This window comes from Ananas comosus, linkage group 18, assembly GCF_001540865.1.
Source record: "Ananas comosus cultivar F153 linkage group 18, ASM154086v1, whole genome shotgun sequence".
Lineage (NCBI taxonomy): Eukaryota > Viridiplantae > Streptophyta > Magnoliopsida > Poales > Bromeliaceae > Ananas > Ananas comosus.
Window position 1 is genome coordinate 4157412 of NC_033638.1, and position 20469 is coordinate 4177880.

Consider the following 20469-nt stretch of genomic DNA (forward strand, 5'->3'; position numbering starts at 1 on the left):
TGGGTGAGAGGAGGACGCTTGGGCCTGAGATTCTGATTGAGGCTGAGGAAAAGGTAAAAGAGGCGCGACGGCACATATTAGCAGCCCAGAGTCGACAGAGGAGCTATGCTGATACCCGGAGACGAGACTTGGAGTTCCAGGTGGGAGATCATGTTTTTCTTAAAGTCTCGCCGTCCAGAGGGATTCGCCGATTTGGTGTACGTGGAAAGCTCAGTCCACGTTTTGTAGGCCCTTTCGAGGTATTGGAGCGAGTCGGGCCAGTTGCTTACAGGATTGCTCTACCACCACGGCTAGCCGGCATTCATGATGTGTTCCACGTCTCGGCTTTGAGGAAATATGTGTTCGACCCCTCCCACGTGATCGACTTCACTCCGCTTGAGATTGGCGAGGACCTGAGCTACGAGGAGCGACCGGTGCGGATTCTGGCTCGTGAGTCGAGGGAATTGCGCAACCGGGTCATACCCTTTGTAAAGGTGCAGTGGAGTAATCACGAGGAGCGGGAGGCGACTTGGGAGCCGGAGGCGGTGATGAAGGAGTCCTACCCCTACCTGTTTGAGGCCCTGGATTGAGGTATGTGTACAGTTTCGCGGACGAAACTTTTTGTAGTGGGGGAGGATGTAGTGTTCCTGAGCTTTGGATAGGATTGGCTTCAGTATTATAGACTGGTCGACATCTCTGGAGAGTGTCGGACTGAGTCGGAGTCAATTCTGCACGAATTGGATGCAGAATTGGACTCGGCGCACTCAAATAAGCAAAACTGGAGTTTTGCCAGATTCGGGCGCCCAGAACATTGTTAGGGTCGCCCAGAAACGAGTGTTGAATTTAACTGAAACTGGAAGCCAATTCGGATCCCATGTTCCGGGCGCCCAGAAGTGGGTCCGGAAATTTCACCTCGTGAATATCGCTTGCTTCGACGCGTGGCAGGGCGGTAGGTGAGTTCCGCCGGTGCCGTTTACGGGCGCAGCACACCGCGGGCGGAGAGTCCGAGGGGCCCATTTTGTGCAGGCCGGATGTTCTGGTCGCCCAGAACATGGTTCCGGGCGCCCAGAAACGCCCGTTTCTGCAGGGGCACTGGATTGCGGCTATTTTTCCTGGGGCTTATCTGATCTATCCAGCAGCCTATAAATAGCTGAGAAGCGCCCCCTTTGAGCTCTTTTACCTGTTCTTCACAGAGGACTTAGATTTTACTCCCAAATCCCTCAAATCTTTCCAATTTGCATCAAGATCCACCTCTCCAAGAATTGCAAGGTGCTGATTTTGCAGTTCTTCAGCGACGACCTCCAGTGTTTTGGCTCGTGCGTGACGTAGGAAGGTCGGATTTCAACGAAACTTGGTTTGCTGGATTCTTGACTTCCAGAGGAATCCACGAAGCCCTAATTTGCAGAATTTGGTGAAGGTTAGCTCAGTCGAACTCAGGTTTTCCTCTGCTGTTGTTGCTTTGGACAGAATTTGCCAATTTTTGATGTTTTCTTGGGGTGAACTTGGGAAGCAGGGGCTTTGTGGAGTTGAGTTATTTTCCCTATCACCCAGTACTGGAATTGGGACCCTCTCCACCTGATTTGGAGTTCGTTTGGTGAGTTTTGACATTGGAATTGAGATATTTAAGCTTAAATGCTGTTTTGCTGAAATTCATCGTCGACTGTTAGTATTTCAGCTCGTACTCGACGTAGGAGCATCGGATTTCGTCGAGACTTGATTCGTTGGTTTCGGGACTGCGAGAAGAATCCACGAAGTCCTTACTTGTGGATTTTGGTGAAGGTTAGCTTGGTCGAAACCCTTCTCTTCTCTGCTGCTGTGTACTTGGACTGAATTGTGGATTTTGATGATTTTTATTGGATTTTTGGGTGCATTGTAAATCCAGATCTTAAGGGGCTTTGTTGCTGGTTTGAAGAGGTTTCCAGCAGTGTTGCTTGAGGATCCGAGACCCTATTGCTGCCAGGAATTGCATTAGAGGTGGGTGTTTCATCGGTTTCGCTCCTAAGTGCATGTTAGTCAACGTGTATAGTTCGAGTGTTGTAAATCATGCTTTAATTCATCGATTAGCATTTTGAATGTAATATGAATGTAGAAGCATGCTGAAATGAATATTTAAATTATACATGTTGGACTTGAAATTTGACTTAGGAGAAAACCTGCGTTTTGACCCGTCATATGCTTAAACTACCAGATTTAGCTCTAGGAGCCGTGTTCGATTGTATCGTTGCCGAGTCAGTGCAATGGATACCTTGGGTAGTTTAGAATGTATTTACACTCGTGCTGGTTCGCCGAGTGAATTTTTGCAGGGTCGTTCAGGCCGTTTCGGACTGTTGGGTGCCGTCAGAGTTGACGGTGGACCGTATCGCCTTTTTGGCGTCAGATTGTGCCGAGGGCACGTTACCTGTTGGTTGTTAGACCAGTTTAAGTCGATTACTTGACTTTGGCTAGTTGGAGCCTGATTGAGCTCGACAGAGATACGCTGCATACTCGGTTGGGTAGCGCCCACGAGTGCCACTCCGGAGTCAGGCTTTGTGCTTTCGCGTTGGTGTCGCTCATGCCAGTTGGACTTGCTCTCCACGGACCAGTTAGTGTGGATAGAGCCCGATAGTCGCAACGGGGCAGGGACGGGTGTGTTCACAGTCCCAGGGACGGGTATGTCTACAGTCCCGATTGGATTGGGTCAGATTTGACATTTCCTACAGTTGGTTAGTGTAGAGCATGATAGTATAGTGATTTGTAGCGGTTGAGTTTGTTTCCTGCTTTTCCTACTATTCTTGCTCCCTCCTGTAGACTTAGTGGGTGGACCGATGTTGTTTTGGGCGGTACCCACTGAGGACTACTTGTTTTTACAGTAGTTCTCACGCCCAGTTGTTACCTATGTTTTTGCAGAGCCACAGGTTCCGGCTGCTGCACCGTCCGCGGATCAGGATCGAGGCAAGGGCGTTGCGAGTTAGAGCCCTACCCGACGTGCTGAGCTAGAGGTGCTCCTACTGCAGGTAGATGTTTTGTTTCGAGTTTATGTACATAGTGGACTTAACTCGCCAGTGCGAGTAGCTTTGTATTTTGGATCTGGACTATGTATATGAAACTAAGTTTGTTTAGCTTCTGTTCTCTCCAGCAGCTCTCTACTACTGTTCGTGGTAGTGTTTGATTTTCTGGTACAGCTATTGCTTCGTATACAGGGAAAATTCCTTTGTATACGGCGGATTTGTCGGCGCGCCCGGGGAAAGTGTAATCCGGGGCGTGACAATAATAGTGCAATGCCACGGAGCAACGCGATGAGAAATGGTGGAACAACTCTTCTAACAGTGCAATGTCCGCCTCTCAGATGTGCGACACTGGCGTTCAATCTTCTCCCTCACCAAGGCAACCTCCTACTCCCCCGTAAGGCAGTAATTCAACAAAAGGCTCGAAAGTAGTAGTTCAACAAAATGCTCGGCGTGGTGTAACATTTACGTATTTTGTGCAATAAATAAAGAAAAATGGTGCAACCTGTTCAATGTTTTAATGCAAATAGTGCAATGAGTCTATAATTTTACAAAAAATGGTGCAACGAGTCCATAATCAGTTCAAAATTTTCTCTGTATTTGGTGATATAATCTGAAGATAATAGTGCAAATAAGTCCGTAAACTTTTCTACGGCGATGAATGGCGTCCCCTCCAAACGCAGGCGAAGCGGCTGTGGAGCAGGAGGGTCGTTGTATTTCTCGTCCCCTAGTCGCCGTGGCGACGGCGAGGGCGACGTTCGAGAGGTGCAACATAACGCTTAAACAATTAAAGATAATAGAGTAACATCTTTTAAAAAAGCTTACTTTTTTGTTTTAACCGTACAATAATAGTACAATGTAAAACGCGAATAATAGTCCAACGCGGGATAGAAGAGTGCAACCAAGCTCAATGCAGTTCCAACCAGTGTAACTAAGAGAGGAACACTAGCAGCATTGTTTTTTTTAAACCTAGTAGTGCAACTCAATATAAAATGGTGCAATATGCAGCTCTATTTAGTGCAAGTCGTCACAAACTATTGAAAATGCTCTCTTTATTAATGTTGTACCAAAGATTACATTGTCTTTGACGAAGATGCAACATATAAAACACGATTTGCATACAATACAATATTCTATTACATCAACTGTAACAAAATGCTCTCTATTAATATTGTACCAAAAATTACATTGTTTTTAATAAAAGTGCAACATATAAGACATGATTTGCATACAATACAACATTCTATTACATCAACTGTAACAAACTCTTCAAAATAATTATTTAACAAAAGTATGGAATCATCTAAGCTTGTTTGCAATTCCACGCGCACGGAGCCGACGCTAACAGGCATAGACGGCTAGGGGAGAGAGTTGAAGGAGACTGCAAGGAGGAGGCGGCTCGCTCGGAAGGGTACGATCCAACAACGAGGCGTTAAGATAGATTCGCACTATCTCGAGAGCTTTATTTGCCAAGAGCCCTTTGGATCTTCCCTCTACCATGAAATAGATAGTACATTTAGTAAAATATTAGAATCGATCAATAACAATAAAGATCTATAAGAATTTAAGAACCTGAAAGAGAAGAGGGCCAATGGGCTCAAGGCAAATTAATAAAGTACTCCATATAGTGCGAATCAATCTTAACGCCGCGTTGCTGGATGGTACCCTTCCGAGCGAGCCGCCTCCTCCTTGAACTCTACTTCGGCTCTCTCCCCTCGTCGCCTAAACCTCCTGGACGAATAGTAGCATTGTCGCCATTGCCTCCTTCGGCTCTGGCGCCTTCCACCACCGCCTCGGTTGCCCTCGCCGCCTTTACGTACGTCCTTTTTTTATATGTAGTACTATAACGGAGAATGCATCTGAAGAACTGTTGGCTAAAAAGTAAAAAGGCGCTTGTAGTCATTGGGTTCTGTTTCCGCCGCTTTCCCTTTCCGAGGAGAAAAGCCCCTTGACATTGTCCTTATGATAACATATCTCGAGGACAGAACGTAATCTTAATGATGTCACTGACGATATTTCTTATTGAGGTACGGTTGAAAAATGGCGCTAATACCAAAACAAAAATGCAGTACAGGAATTTAAAATATAGGTGCAATGGATAACAAAATAGTGTAATACTGTTCGCAATTAGTGTAATATGCTCGCAAGCATTGTGATAATCTGCCAAAATGGTGCAAGAGATGCACCATTTTATTAGCAATTGCCGACGATCGAAGGCTATGGCAACGTTGTATGCAGAGATGTCGGAAATGATTTATGGTGGGAACGGACCTACTGTTTCCCGCCTTTTGCAGAACTTACCAACTCATGCAAGTTAACTAGATTATATTTTTATAAAAGAGTGTTATTGAACTACTATCAGCTAAGTGTATTGCTTCCAACTCATGGATAGCGTTGAAGTTCTAGTGCACTGCCATTTTAATGACTTCTTTCAGGAGGATGGAGGAAATGTCAAGTATGTAGAAGGATCCTGCCGGCTCGCTTTTATCGGGCAAGGGGAGAGTTTTAATTCCTTGCGAGCGCGGTTCTTCAAATTCATGAATACTTCACTGGAGATATGTAAGATCAAAAATAAACTTTGCTACAGTGGGAAAATCGTCAAACTCATCGATATTGTAGACGACGATGATATTCGAAACATGTCGAGACTCTATAAATCCATGCATTTCTGATGGAACTGTATGTCGTGAGTAACGTAGTTGAGAGAAAGGTTCCTATATGTGATCTCGATGAGATAGACGAGGTGCTTACCGACGAACGGCTGGAATTGTTGATTAGCAGCCGGTCCACGGATGCATCTACACCTCAGCCGCTTTTGAACTAGTTGGCTCGTAAGTTGCACTATTTGTACTCTTTTGCACCATTAGATTGTAACTGTTGCACCCGAAAGCACTTTATATTTAAAGGTTGCACTACATATTTTTTACACTACTAGTTACAATGCACTGCTTACTTTGTACTGGTATTGCAGATCCTGTCATCCTATTTTCATCGACGACGCGGCAAACAGTGACGGAGGTACTTGTATTGTTGATATGAAAGACGAGATGGATTCCGACGATAGCATCCGTATCATCGCGTCCTCTTTCGACGGATTTCATCGAACATACAACACCATGAATGTTGTCCCATTGCGCCAAAGCGACGCAGTGGGACTTACGGCTGAGGAATTTGACGACGACGAGATGGAAGAAGAGCTCATTGTCAATAGCGCTACGCCGGAGTCAGTTGGAACCGTCGCAGATGTGGACGATGTCCACGAGGGCCAGCTCTACAAAACGCAAGCCGACTTAAAAAGAGATGTTAAAGCATACGCAATGAAAAGAGGTTTTGAGTATGCCCCCACCGAATGCAACGATCTTAAGATAACCGTGAGATGTCCTTTCGTAGATTGCCCGTGAAGAATAAAGGCGCGTCACCTAGCAGGACTTACACAATGGTGGGTGAAGAAATTTGTTTCAAAACACACTTATAGCCGTGCAATAGGGGGTTTAGACCATAAGAATTGCGATGAGGAATTTATCGCATCTTTTGTTAGGGAGTAGGTCGTAGCAAACGAGAAATATACGCCGAAAATGGTTCAGATCGAGATTCTGCGCCAGCACGACGTCAGAATTTCTTACTGAAACCTGCTTGGTTTACCCCTATCAGGCCAAGTATTAGACCTAAACCTGAAAGTTGAATCGGATGTTCAGACTCGTTACCTTTAGGGGAAGAAGGTTGACCGCAAAAACCTCGAGGTGGTATTGAAGGAGATGTCACCCAAGGAGGACGAAGACGACATTACCAACTTCATGAAATTATTTATTCTCTACTCTTTTTGTTGCATTCTTTTCACAAATACCAATAATCTCTACCCCAAAGGTCTGGTGGCTCTTGTCGATGATCTCCCCGCTTTGGGACGCTACAATTGGCCGGAAGCAGTACATCGGCTTATCATCGACAGCCTATATTCCGCAGCCATTAAATTGCAAGCTAATGCCAAGAAGGTGGGATACGTTCTTGGATGCACCCTGCTTTTCCCAGTAAGTGTATTATTGTGCAAGTAATCGTGCAAAAGAACTATGTTGTATATGTCGATCGTGTAATTTTGTGAACTATAGTGTAATATTATGCTGATTAGTAGTATAATATTGTCTTTGCTCAGGTGTGGATATACGAGCACACTGGGTATAGATGTCTTCTGCCTTCCCCCCGTGCAATATTTTCATAGGGATCGTCGAGAGTGAAGGAGGATTTTAACTTCATTAGGTATCGGCGCAGACTCGACCTCTCCCCGGAAGAACAATGGCTATTAGGGGTCGTGGCTGATGTTCCACGTCGCCAGCGCCCCATGAATGAGGAACCTTCGGGGGGCTATAAAGAGGTGATGGCGGCAATTGCCTATCTGGAGGCCGTGGTGTACAGTCTTGCCACCTTCGTGGCCGGCATACTGAGCAATCCTGCTATTCTACCAGCACCAACATCATCGCCAGCACCTCTTGGAAGTAAAAAGATTAAAAGAGGCACGAAAGGGTGCAAGTACCAACCCCCCTACCGTCTAAATCCTCTGGGCGCTCCTCACAGAGTGTCAAAAAATAAAAGTTAGCACCGTCCGTCTTAGAGATGCTCGCAACGATCTCGGCCAATAAGGAGAAACCCGAATTCGGGAAAGAACGAAGGCTGAGTTCGCCGAAATCTAGAAAGAATGGGGCTCGCCAAAAATTATGGAGTCCACCTAGAGTTCCCCACGAGTGGTAAGAACCGCACGCCGCGGAAGGGCAAGCGAACTAGGAGCCCGTACCTCCTCCGACCGCTCTGGGGACGAAAGAAGAACGGCGACGACCTAATCGCCGACGAATGTAACGCGCTTATTATTTTACATTCTCAGTAAAAGTGTGATTCTTATGTTACATTCTCAATACTAGTGTGATTGTACTACACGGAGTTTAATAAAAGCATGTTTTAGTTGTTTATTGGTGCAAAAGTTTTTGTAATAGTGCATCATTTAGTCCAGTAGTGTAACATACAATTGCATCAATTGTATGCAGGTTGTGCCGTCGAGAGAGAGCGCACACTCCCGGACGCCGAGAGAGAGCGCACATCTGCGCCCGGTCATTGTATCTGAAGAACAAGTCGAAGAAGATGACCGTACAATAGTTGGTCTTTTTGCCGGCGATGTAGCTATGGAATGCGACGAAGTATGTAAACATGTAATTGTTACTTAAATAGTATAATTTTTAAACTAATAGTTCGATTGACTCCAATTTTTAAAACAAAATGTCAGCTACATAACGTCGTCATCCAAGTATGTCACGACGTCCAACCATTATCTTCGCTACCAGAGGTGCCGGAACCCTTATTGCCGGAAGTGTTGAAGTCCGGCGAGGCGGGGAATTGAAGGCGGGGGATTGAAGGCGGCGGTAGACCCGAAAAAGGCGGGGAAACCGGAGGTGGCGGCGCTATCGGGGGTGGCGGCGGACAAGGAGGCGGCGGCGGTACCATAGGCCGCGGCGGAAAGGGCAGCGGTGGCGGAACCGGAGGCGGCGGCAGAACCGGGGAAGGCGACGAAACCAGTGGCTGCAGCGAAACCAGAGGCGGCTGCGAAAATGGTGGCGGTGGCGGAACTGGAGGCGGCAGCGGCGGTAATGGTGGCGGTAGCAGAACGGGTGGTGGTTGCGGAAATGACAGAGACATCGAAGCCCACAAAGACAGCTCGCACAAATAAACGGGTAACTGAATGTTACACCGATACTTTATAATTAATGCAATATTTCTTCTATTTGTGAAATAGTTCCCTGATTGTTGCACTATTTAATTTTTCTGTGAATAGGCGACTATTTTTATCAACAACCCCCCTCCCCCGGACGGATACTTGCAAGTCGAAGAAACGCCAGGCGTGGCGTGCTGGCGACGAAGGCGGCTGCGCAAGAAGTAAATTTTTTCAAGCCGGAACCCAGCAATAGAGCGGTATGTGAATCTTGCAACGATACTTTTAAGTAATTTGATATTGCTTCTAATAGTGTAAAAAAGTGCAGCAATGGTGTAGTTCCCTAAATGTTGCACTCTTTGATTGATTTGTAAACAACCCCCAGTAATCATCGACATCCACCCCTCGGAAGATACATGCAAAACAAAAGGGGCCAAAAACTGAAGATTGCAAAAGCGACATCGTCCAACGATTTAAAGTACTATGGTAAGGGAGTGCTTCCTCATGAGGATCAGGAGTTAATTGAAAATTTCCTTACAAACGACACCCAAGCGATAACCGTGTCTTCGAAAAGCATTGACATCAGGCAAAAGGACTTCGTCGACCTTACAAGTCGCATGGCCTTAGTTAGCTCCAATGTTATTGACTCCTACTAACATCTATTAGAGGAGACGGAAGGCCGAAGGTGCATATACTCCACGAGGTTTCTTTACCAGACCATGGATACAGATTTTTGCAAGGATATATTTATGACGAATGTGACCGAGGGGGTAGTTAGTGACGCAAAGTATTGGTTCATCCTGCTCTTCGACTTCGATCATTGGCACTTGCTGGCGGTCAATCTCCAAGAAGGGAAGCACCTCCACTTATCCTCGATTAAAAATGTTAAATACAACGCTGGGTTCGAAAAGCGGTAAGTAAGATTACTCTATTATCTTCTCTAATTAGTGCAACATTCTATTATGCAGTGTAACTTAGTAGGAAATTTTTGAAACAAAATTTTTTCGACTTGTTTCGCCGCTGCGACACTCGTCCCGTTGACTAGGAGAAGATCAACATAGAAGACATCCTGATGCAAGATCAGTCAAATGACTGCTCTATCTTCCTTTTGGCATACGAAGAATACCTGCAGAAGGGGTGGAACATGAACTTCTCCCAGAAGGATGCGACGAAGAAACGCGGCGAAATAGCAGCAGAATTTTTGAAGCATTTTTACTCTCAATGATTCGATTAATAATTTTTTAATTTTTTCAGATTTTGTTCGACATTTGAGGATTCGGTGTAAATTTTCTCTTTTTTTACCTATAAATAAATGACTCAAAATTTCTCTGTAATGGTGTAACACAACAAGCATCTGCACATATTGATCAACATAGTGTAAGTTTGTATATCAAAGAGTGTTGAATTGTTTGCGTCTTTGTTACACCATTTACACACTTGTTTGCACTATAACTTCTTGCAAGCACCAAATACAGAGAACAATTTGCACTACTACCTAAGTGTAAACGCAAGTTACAAAAATAGACGGAGGATTTGCCCTGCTTTCCCTATAGATACATGACTCAAAATTGAAACTTCTCCCACATTTGAGCATTCGGTGCACTGCTTAGAGAATGATTACACTAGTTATCAAAAAATGTTGAACTGTTTTCGTCTTCGTTACACCATTTACACAAATGTTTGCACCACAACTTCTTGCAAGTACCAAATACAGAGAACAATTTGCACTACTACCCAAGCGTAAACGCAAGTTACAATATGGACAAAAGATTTGCCGCGCTTTCCTGCGTTGCGCCTGTAGATGTCGTCACGCACTGCGGGACCTCCAGAGGCTGCTTGCTTCTGGCCAGAGGAGGGTTCCTGCATGACCGTTTGTTGTGCCCCCACCTTTGGCAATTCCCGCACCGCTTCTTTACCAGGCTGTTAGAAATTGGCTCTCTCCGCGCAATTTTCCTTCTTCCCGGTTGTATGCACACATTTAGCGATCGCAGCAGAACTACGGTGCTTGGTATAGGTAGCCAATGCTCTTTGCCTCTGGTGGGGGGGACGTAGTCGTTGTAGGTTGCGCGATAAATCATGGTCTTGAACCAGTCCTCGACAAAATCATACGGATCCCACAGCCTACATGAAATTACTCCCATGGCGTGATTACATGGGACGCGTCAATATCCCAACGCTTGCAGAAACATGTCATTTTAGAAAGATCCACAACCTCCGTACTTGTAACGTATTGAAACCTAGATAGAAAATGACGAACTTTAGGCAAACTGACTAAAGTGCGCGAATGGATTAATTGGGCGAGTTCCAATTAACCTACCAACACTGTTGGGAGGGTTAAAAATGAGTTTTAGAAGTGTTAGAAGGGTTTTGGCATCGATCAGCGCAAAATAGAATCGAGACGGAGCCAAAAATCAGGTCTGGAGCAATGTATACCGGTACAGCAAGCGACCTGTCATCGGTTAAACATGCTGAAACCGGTGACACGAAAAAGTGTACCGGTACACTTTGGGCAAAACTGACAGATCTGCTCTCGGGTTTGCCTCTGCGTAGTCGTGTAACCGGTGACATGAAAAAGTGTACCGGTACACTTTGGGCGAAACTGACAGATCTGCTCTCGTGTTTGCCTCTGCGTAGTCGTGTAACCGGTGATACGAAAAAGTGTACCGATACACTTTGGGCCCGACAGCAAAACGAGGTCTGCTGCAAAATATAAAGATTGGGAGGGTTTTTTGGCAAATGTTACAACATGTTAATAGCCCAATACCCCTTCCCCTCACAGCCAACACCCATTTCACCCTCTCTCTCATTTTCCTCTCTTTCTCTCTCTAGAAAGCAAGCCCTAGAGCTTGGAGAAGGTGGAGAAGAGCTTGGAGAAGTGGATTTTGGTGGCTTTGGTGGTCCTAGAAGCTCTCCAACAAGTAGGCTTTGGTGGAGCTTGGGCAAAGGTGAGTCCTTATACAAAAATGAGTTTAGGGTTTGGATTTAGACCTTAGATTTTTGGGTTTGATCTTTCTACAAGTGAGGAAATCCTCTAAGGACCATGATTCCATGAAAAACATGGATTTCTTAGACCCCTCTCATGGTGGATCATTAGGGCTCAAAGTAGATGCCCTAGGGATGGTTCTAAAAGCTTAGAAACCTTATTAGAGAGCTTCCCATGTGAATCTAAGCTATCTTTTGCTTAGGAATGAGATCAATCTCGGAGAAATGCAAAAATAACATGTAGATCTATTTTGATCTATTTTGATCATGTAGAAACCTAATTGAGGGTATTTTAAACGCGTTGGAACGCTCGGTTCGACAATCCGACGAGTGTACGCAAAGTTATTAACAAAAACGTNTCTTTTGTATTTGATGATTTTAGTATTATGAACTTGCTTTAATGAATGATGTAAAGGATATTTACCTAAATGCCAAAAGTTATATTTTGGGAGAAATGAGATATAAAAAGAAATGATGCTGGAATGTGACAGAACTTGATTATAGTTGGATACATATATGTGATTTAAATTTAGTCATATTACTTGTATATTGAATTGCTAATTCTTTCCCTTGGCTATTGCTTGCCCTCGTGCAAGCCATTGTGTATGCTTCCGCTTATGCAAATTTGTACTCTATTGATACTAGTGTTGAGCCTTGGGCGAACAGGGGAAGCTCTGTCCGTTCGGCGTCTGTTTGACGCTCTCGAACCGGCCAAAAAGGATCAGGCTCGGGGTGTGACAGTACTGGTTGGTGTGATTACCTGTTAAGAAAAAACACAAGCCATAGGAATGAGTGAGACAAATAGTGCAACGAGTAGAGAAATAGTATATAAAAATTTTACAACAATGTAACGTTATGTGATATCGTATAATACGTTTCGACATTAGTGCAACTAATAGTTAAAGTAGTGCAAATAATTATTAAAATGGTGCAAATTAGTCTATAAGACCTGAAAAGGGACATCGGTCGAAAGGTTCAGTGTGTAAAAGCGAGACGCTTCCCTCGAGCTCTTTATTATCTTCTCTACATACGGCGTTAAAATACTGGTCATCTTTTCCCCACCATTTTTCCTCTGGTAAAAATACCACTCCATTTTCTTTCGTGTTTTCTTTACTAGGTAGGTAATTGGAAGGCCCTTTAAATATCGTATAACACTGTTTATCATCTCGGCATAGTTGGAAGTGAGAATTGAATAACGCCTTCCAAAGAAGCAATGGATAGCCCACCTATGCCGAGAAAGCTTGACCACATACTTGTACTGTTTCGGGTTCAAATCCTTCATCTTCTCCATTATTTCGTTGAACTCCGTGACAGTGTAAGCACGCGCCGCCACCCAAAATCTTCTCCACGTAGGGGTATTTTTTGGCGTGTGTGGGAGATTGGTAGAAAGGTAGTACATGCAATAATCATGAGCTGCATTTGAAAAAACATCGACTACAGTTTCAATACGACCTTTTTGTCTGATAGAAACAAAAGTAAGTATATTGTTTTCTCTGTGGACCTCGCTGTCACGCCCTGGGCTTCAGCGGAAGCTCCCCAGTCACGTGCACAGACCCGCCGTGTACATCACAACCTCACGAGTACACCAAGCGTCTACAATCAATATAGTAAAAGTCTACTGACTTAATTAGGTAATCAGAGCAAAACTTAAAAATTCATAAACTTATACAACACATAACCTTATTACAACTGATAAGAACAAGTACAATCTATATAAACCCAGTATACAACACTGAACTAAACTACATAAACTTGTAGATGTTTATCTATTTAACATCGAGAAGGCTTTAGCTAGCCGCTGACCCCTCGCCGAGAACCCTAGCCTTTCCCGCTGTGAAAGGCTCTGCACAAAAACAACCAACAAAAGGGCGTAAGAATTATTTGTCACGCCCCGAGATCGCCAGTTTGGTCGGTTCGGGCACGTCGAACAGACGCCGAACGGAGAGCACCTCCCCTGTCCGTCCAAGGCTCAACCACAAGATCATATACATAGAATTTGCCCAGGAATAATTCCAAACACGTACATAATCCAACGATAAGCGCCACAAGCGCACAAAAGTAAGAGCAAGTATCACGAGTACATACAAGTGAAATAAAGAGAGAATTCTAAATTATTACATCACATTTACTTCATTTATACCATCGATTACATTCATATCTTCCAAAACATAAATACAAGTACATCCACAACTCTCCAAAAGCATCTCACAACCTATACATCACTACGCTCATATACATAGGGTGACGCTAATGCAAAAGGAAAGCCACTACCACTAGGGCGTTATGCCCTTGCCACGGTCCTCGCCCGGTGTAGACGTACTCGGCCCTGCAATAAGGTGGGGTGAGAATTATTATCCATAGTTCCCAGTGGGTTCGGGCGCCGACTCCGCCGATCTCCCCATTAGGTCTAAGCAGGCATAAGCAGATAGATAGATAGGTAAGCAGTAAACAGACGACATGCTACTATGCCTCAATCAGGAATGAATGAATAAAATTACATAGTACAAAGATAGCTATCATACTACCATGTCAAGAAGGCCGTGTCACTCTTGTTATCATTCAATCACTCGGCTAACCCACAGGTTGTTCCAACTCAAATCTCAATCTCACAGGTGAGGATCTGCTCACTCACCCGACTCACAATCAAATCTCAAAGGGGAGGATCTGCTCACTCACCCGAGACTGTTTGCAGGACCCCATAAGGCTATCCCTCATGTGACAAACTCCGGAGCGCACTGCTTGTGCGCAGCGACCGCCTACAAGCTCTGAACAGACATGTGAGTATGATCAAATCCTCGTCACTGAGGATACCCTGCCGCTAGGGTCAACATCCATCAGGGAACTAGTTCATCCTTAAGTTTAACATGCAACAAGTGTTTTCATCTATACTCTACTTGTCATGCCACTCGTTAGGTTATCACCCTTTTCTAGATGCCACTCGTTCTTTGGTTCTCGTCAACACAAGATTAAGTTCATCATTTAACTTTACCACTATAGGGTTCTAGATCATAATTCCTCTATGCTCATGCATCCGAACTCAAGTGTCAAACTCATGTTGCTACACTACTAAGGATCATGCAAGAATGGAAAAGCGACTATTCAATACCCTATCATGCATAATACTAACATGTATATATGATCAACAGTATAACTCAGACATAAGGGGAAGCCCAGTTGCTTCGGGATGACACCACCACCTCTTGGCGATGTTGCGACTCTAGGAACGCAACTCGGCAATTTTTAGGACGCCTCACCGGCTTTCTAGGCGAAAACGAAGCTTGGAGGGTCCTTCTCGCTAATAACTATGCACAGGCTCGACGGATCGTCAAACCAACTCCGTCCACGCGTTTAAACACCTAGCAATTAGGTTTACATATACTCAATTTAGATCAAACCCTAGCCTTTATCAAAAACCCATTCGGAATCCTAGATGTTATAATCGCAAGAATACATCGATTAAATCTCTAGATTCATGCAATTTGCAACTATCTAGCATCAATAGGTTCCAACCAAACCAATTCTAAAGTATAAAATCTAAACCTTAGAAATCTACCATTAAAGCTTAATGGAGCTTACCTCTCAAGCTTGCCCTTAAGGTGGAGAAGATGATAATGAAGATGAAGACCCACCTCTTGGCTTCAATCTCCACCAAATCCTTCTCTTTCTTCACCTTCTAGAGAGAGAGGAAAAGAGCTTAGAGAGAGAGAGAGTTTTTGGTTTAGGGTTAGGGAAATGAGGAAAAGAGAGAGAGGAGTGGCCCTCAAGTAATCCCCACATATCACAATTGCTGAAAACCCCCTCCATAATGCAAGTTATGCACGGCCCAACCCAGGGCATTTTCGGGTACAGGGACCGGTCTGTCCCTAGAGGGACCGGTCCCCGAGAGCAAACTTTGCGGGCAGAGCAATTCTGCCAATTCTACGGGTACGGGGACCGGTCCTTCACTCTAGAGGGACCAGACCCTGAGAGCAAAACTTGTGCGCAGCAACATTTTGCCACACACACCACGTACGGGTACTGGTCCTTCCCCAGAGGGACCGGTCCTCGAGAGCCCAAATTCTGCATTGTGCAGAATTGCACTAGTTGCTCTCCGAGGCCCTCTCCAATGCACTTTATGCATCTTTGACGCCTTCGACCTTTCCGAAGCGTACCAAGCTTAACTTCGATCAATTCTGATTGAGGCCCAACTCTCGTACTTCGAAAGTCCGATTCCTCACACTATTAAACAATAGTTCCCAGTGGGTAAGTCGCCGAGAGTGGCGAAGTACACCACTAGGTCAACTGAGGCATGAGTAACTGACAATAAGTAAGCAAAGTAAATGCAACAAGTAAATAAAGTAATTCTACCATAGCATGCCTCACACGATATGTTTTCTAACATGTCTTATCTACCAATTCATCATAACAAGTTTTATAATTCATGTTAATCATCAGTTTAATCAGCTATATGTCATGCTATATGCAAAATATCATCATCATAATTTAACTAGCTAATAATATCATGTAGCTATTTTCCTATACTAGCAAGAGTGTAAATATTCAAGTACTGTCACTATACTACTGACTAACAAGGATGTCAACCTCCTAGTGTTCATTACTAGGTATATTCAACTGATGACATGAAATATCTTTACTACTATGTCCAACTAAGGTTAAAATCACTTACATTAGCCTAATTAACAGGAGACTTACACATGCTAAAGTTCGAGCCCGTGCCTTGCCTAATGCCCCTGTGGAAGTCAACACCACCCACGGCAATCCACTTCGGCGCCTAGTTTCGTACATAAGCGAGCAATCTGTCATGTAGGCCAACTCCGGAGTGCCGGCTTGTGGGGAGCGACCCTCACAAGAATGTGCGAATGAGCACATTGGCAAGCAAGCGTAATCTATAGCATAGGTATCACAAATTCATCATGTCTCTAACATGGAATCTCAACTCGACACACGGTCGACAATTAACACTAAGTCATAATCCACTATCAACTAATTGGTGCCATGTTTCTTCCAATAGATAATATGACTTAAATAAGTATATGCTTTACAATATATTAATGATTCTAATCAGCTATACTCGCATACTCATATACAATCCTCTCACTACTCCCTATACATAAGGAAAGTGGTTTACTAAGGTCATACTCAATGACTCATTCTAGTGTTCATGTAATTCATGGCACATATTCTATAGTTTACAATAACCTCCACTACTTGGAGTCAACAAGTATAACATCATATTCAACTCTAGTTATTTAACTAGGTCATATTCTTTAGTATCATGTTCATGTTATGTCATAATGCCAAGTTCCAGTACTTAATTAGATCATATACCAGAACACGAAGTTCATGCTAGTTCTATCATATGAATACCATGAATAGCTTGTTTACACAAGTATACACAACCTCAGATAGAGTATTCTACATATGATCTCTAAACAATTCATTTCATAATACAAAGAGATAATCTTGTTATATGCTATATGCACATAGAAAATCTATCATCATGTCTAAAACACAGATTAGCATACTTTAACTTGAGAGTTAAATAACATAATCATTCTCCACTTAGTTGTTAAACTATACTAAGTGTTCCATTCATAGTTTGCCTTGATTCTCCATCTAATGATACAAGGTCTAACTTGTCTACACAAGTTTTACTAATATCTTGAACACATATTAACCGAGCAAGCAATCTATGTAGGTTAAGCAATTTCATAATCCTTTTTCTACTATATAGAGGCTCCATTATATCCAACATAGTATGCATATTGATGTATGCCCAAATTCATTCAAATAAATATGTATTCACTTGAATATGCAACAATTCCAATTCTATAATGTCAAAGAAGACATAGAGGGAATTCACCCAACTCGGTAAGGTCAAACCCACCAATTAGTTGACGACTCTCGTCGATTCCGCAAGCGAAGATATTCCCTAGCTTCCAAGTACCCTAACAAATATTTCAAAATCAGCGAAGAGCTGAACTTATATCTCTACATTAAAACCTCACATAATCACCTCATCTAATTAGATTCTCACATAGTATAGTGTTAAAGCTTGAATCCCGACTTTGGTTCAGGTTGGAACACCAAAACCTACCTTTGAAAGCTCCCAAATCTCAGCCAAAAGAGATCAAATGATCCGCTGCGAACCTGCTACGAGATAGCATTAAAACTGCTTCAAAGCTACCATTAACACATCCAACTGAAGAGCTACTAAGTAGGATACCTTCCAACAGCTCCAACTGAGCTTTTCCCTGAGTTAGAATGGATAAACCACAACCCAAAACCAGCTTCAAGAGTCACCCAAAGATCAGCCACAGGTTCACATATCCTGCTGTCAACATGTATTCAAAACAGCACCATTACTATCACTTCTACAACATATATAGCATCCAGCACACAAAAGAAGTTAGCTAATCACTTTTCAGGCTTCAATTCAACTTTTCCTGGTATTAGAGTTGATAAACCACAACAAAATCCTTCCTCTACAGCTGCTATAAACCTTCCCAATCAGCTGGTAGCAAAGGGATAAAGAACCAACATCAACATCACTATTATAGCTTCACTAGGTTTTCTTATGGCAACCTAAGTTCTAGAATCCAAGAAATTCAAACTAAACCTTTCTTTAGGTTAAATCACAACCAAAAATTGAGATTCATCTACTTTAGGTTTGCTATTTATTTAGATTAAACACAACAAAACCTAGCAAAGTAACAGCCTTGTAGTGTACACATGCTGTCCATAGTGCAGTTTTTAAGATTACATAGCATTTACAAGCTCTAGGAATCAAAACATCCTTTCTTAGGGTAATTAGAACAAACCCAAGCAAAAAACACAGCTACTTACCTCAGGTTGCAAGCTCTAACAGTTGGTTTCCTACACAAGAACTCTTCCTCACAGCCAAAGCAATCAACTCCACCACTTCTCTAACCAACCCATCAAACCAGCCATCTACAGTTTTAGAGAGAGAAAGGAGAAGAAAGAAAATGAAAAGAGATGGAAAGGAAGGTGCCCTGTATACGTACACAACTAGGGGTGTGCTGGATCTGTGGATAAGAGCAAATAATTGCTCTTAAACCCGCCCAAAAATCTGCAATTGCAGTTTACACTTCAGTCCCTACAGGTTTTCTGCACTTAACAGCAGCAGCAGCAGCAGTAGTTTTCAGCAGCAGCAGTAGCAGCTGCATTCAGCAGTAGCAGTAGCAGCAGCTATTGCACTTAAACCGCCCAAAAATCAGAAATTCTGCTTTTACAAAACAGTCCCTGCAGCTTTTTAGTGCAAAATCTGCACTTGGCAGCACTTGTTTCCAAGGTTATTTCGCACTTCCACTTTGTTCTGAACCCCTTTAAACCTTTCTAAACTTGTAATTAGCTACTCCCACACGACCAATTTAGCTCGGGGACTAACTAATTTATATTCTTGCATTACTTTGATCACTTTGATCAAAGTTAGCGTTGTAGTTGGAGATTTGATATATTACACTTGCGTTCACCAACGACACCATCCCGCAACTGTTCAAGAAACCAGTGCCAGGAATATCGATTTTCATCCTCAACAACTGCCTATGCTAATGGCAGGATATAGTTATTTCCATTGATACATAATGCCGTCAGCAGAGCCCCTGTCACGCCCCGGGACCGGCAGAGGCCCTCCCGGTAGCGTGTCCAGACCCGCCATATGTCGACACATATAAGACGTCTAGAGTAAAAGCGGAAGTAAAAGCGAGAAGTAATAGAAACGAATGAGCAACAACTAGTGATATCAGAGCAGTATGATTCTATCTTCTATAACAATAGGAAAAGAGCATAACTAAACCATAAAAGTGAAACATAAGTAGTACAATATCAGCTTCTAGTACAAAAATGGTGGTCTCTAATGCACTGGTAAAACTCTCAACCTCTCACAAAAGAAACAAAGAGAGGTAGACCACCTATCAAACGATCCCTCGGTAAGCACGCTAGCCCGAGGTAATACTCTTTCCGCGATCCCTGGCCTCACCCTGTGTGGAAGGCTCTGAAAAACAACGAGAAAAAGAGGGCGTGAGAACTATAATTTATAGTTCCCAGTGGGCAATTACTGACCTCAGCTCATGCTCCACTAGGCCCCAAAAATAAGGGTAAGCAACGATAATAATAATAAGCAATAAGGAGCATGTAAATAAACTGCTGAAAGAAAGCATAATTGAAATGCTAGTCTACTGTGTCTCAAGTAAGCATGATGTCAACCAAAAAGTACATTATCTATCATTACAATTAAGTCCAATGGCACTAGTTTAATGTTGTTAACCTTTGTCAATGCATGATGTAGAAGTTCTATCATGGCAACCAAGTATACTACATGTCTCACACTATGCTAAAAGCATGTAAATGTAATCAACTACTAAGCCTATTTAGTAGTGATCATTCATTCTCAAACCTTGTCGATTTCATTTCCAATTAAGGATCTACCAAGGTAGTCCGGCTTGTGCCGCCTAAGTGCCTGTGGTAGCCCGACATTCCTACCCATGAATGTGTTGTCCCACTCGACCCCGTAGCGTCTCAATACCGCACCAGCGAACAAAAGTCGCATAGGCCAACTCCGGAGTGCCGCTTTTTGGGAGCGACCCTCACAAGCATGTGCGAATGAGCACAAATGGCAAAACAAGCAAGGTCACTGTCTCAAGTACCAATCCTCATGTCTCTAACATGGTATAGTCGCTAGCATCCCGAAGGTCTAGTTCCAGGTCATAATGAAGTCCCAACACACACTTGCTTAGTGCCTCTTTATGACACTTAAGCTCCACAACTAATCATGTTCCAATTAAGAATTAACATTAATGCTCACTATGCCCGGGC

The 20469-nt window shown here is 43.4% G+C and overlaps 1 long non-coding RNA gene across 5 annotated transcripts; it reads right to left on the reverse strand.

Moving 5' to 3' along the window:
• On the reverse strand, positions 12282–18662 carry LOC109723929. 5 transcript variants are annotated; one of them, XR_002219795.1, is made up of 6 exons: positions 18481–18662; positions 17861–17965; positions 17732–17784; positions 17522–17582; positions 15211–15307; positions 13739–13960 (listed from the first exon to the last, which is right to left on the reverse strand). It is a non-coding gene; the product is annotated as an uncharacterized LOC109723929 (long non-coding RNA). The 5 variants fall into 5 exon arrangements; XR_002219793.1 differs by having other exon boundaries at positions 17672–17784; XR_002219794.1 differs by lacking the exons at positions 13739–13960; positions 15211–15307 and adding an exon at positions 12282–12394 and having other exon boundaries at positions 17672–17784.